Here is a 1,889-nt window from a genome sequence, read left to right as displayed (position 1 = left end):
GGCATCCATCTTCAATCTCTCGTCTTCTTCCTCTAGCACCGCCGGGACCACCTCCCGCCTCCTGCTGCTAGCAGCTCTGCTTAGCACGCTTCGCTATGAAGCGCTACTCCACCGTTGGCCAGGCCATCCCTCCACCCCTCCACACCTCATGTTCTTCTCCACCGACTGCCGAACCACACCGCACTAGAACCAGTTAACCCTCGTACACCTCTCCGTCCGCGACTCTACTCCGCGTCTTCCGATCTCCGGCTCGTTGTTGTCCGAGGCCTCGCCGTCGTCCACCACCTTGGATGTGCTTGGCGTGGCGTGGTCAACATGGTCAACGAACGACACCATCGGAAGTAGACTGTGCGTGGAGAGGCTGACAGTTGGGTCCATGGCCGCATATAAGGAAATGCCTCCTTATTACGCGCAAAATAATGATTCCTCCACCTCACATCTGGGACCCACCAGAAGGGCCTCTGTATTTTGTGAAAATAACGTGCCCCCACTGACATGTTGGACCCACCAGCTATCTTTGCACACAAGGAAGTGCCTCCTTATTACGCACAAAAAAATGAATATTTCCCCTGCCAGTTGGAACCCAACATAGTGGTAGGCTGACTTGTGGGCCTACCAAGTTGACGGGGACGGAGGGCTTTGTCAACTTAGTCAATATGAACGATTCTAGCTCCTATTACCATACGATGTTCATCCACCAGCCGTAGTGCTTCTTCAACCTCTGGTCTTCTTGCTCCAGCCTCCCAAACCAGTGTTGGTCGTGCCGCGTGCTCCTGTCTCTCATGGCCGGCTGTCATGCCGCAAAGGCCTCACCGCCCCCTACTACTCCCACCGCTGGCTAGGCCATCCCTCTACTCACCCACACCCCATGTTATTCTGCGGCGACAGCAGCCTCACACCGCAGCCGAACCAGCGAACCCTCATACTCCTCTTCACGTGGGCATCCACTGTTGCGTCTTCCCCGGCTCCGAGTCGTCCCCTTCCTAGTCTTCGCCATCGTCCATCGCCGTGGTGCTCTCGGCGCGGCGTGGTCAACGTGGTCAAGGAACGACTTCCATTGGACGTGGACTGTACATGGAGAGGCTGACAGCTGGGTCCACAGCCGCAGCAAGGAAGTGCCTCCTTATTACACGCAAAATAATAATTCCTCCACCTGACAGCGGGGACCCACCGGACGGGCCATCGTATTTCACGAAAAAAACATTTCCCCCTGACTGCTGGGACCCACCAGCTACATCTTCGCACGCAAGGAAGTGCGTCCGGGCAAAAAAAATGATTCGCTCACCTGACTGCTGGGACCCACCAGCTACATCTTCGCACACAAGGGAGTGCGTCCGGGAAAAAAAAATGATTTGCCCCCCTGACTGCTAGGACCCACCAGACAAGGAAGTGCCTGACAGTCGGGACTCACCTGGTCGAAGCGTACGTAGCGTTGTCATTCTGGTCGCGAACGTGCACGTACATATATACGGGTGGATGTAGATGCGTGAAAGTGTTGTAGTAGAGGCACGTACGTGTCGTAGTAGAGGCGCGCACGTAGCATGTACACATACGTACATCGGCCAGGGTGCAAGAAAGAAAATACGGCCACATATGTGTACATACGGGTGGGGTCTCGAACGCCTACTCGCGCATACGTACGGCCAGGGCTCGTGTACATGGCTGGGTCGGAACGGAGAAACAACGTCGTCCTCGTGTTCATGGAGAGGCAACGGAATGTGTCGTGTTCATGGGGAGGCAACGGAATGCGTCGTGTTCATCGGGAGGCAATGGAACGCATGGGAGCCAACCAGCTGGGTCGGAACAGAATGCGTGGTTGTGTTCATCGGGAGGGCTTGGACAGAACAGGCGATGGAAACGAGGCCTATCATACCGCACAACGGAGGAAA

This window comes from Triticum aestivum, chromosome 4A (genome assembly GCF_018294505.1).
Source record: "Triticum aestivum cultivar Chinese Spring chromosome 4A, IWGSC CS RefSeq v2.1, whole genome shotgun sequence".
Lineage (NCBI taxonomy): Eukaryota > Viridiplantae > Streptophyta > Magnoliopsida > Poales > Poaceae > Triticum > Triticum aestivum.
The sequence above is the reverse complement of the archived record's forward strand: the minus strand, read 5'-3'. Positions refer to the sequence as shown.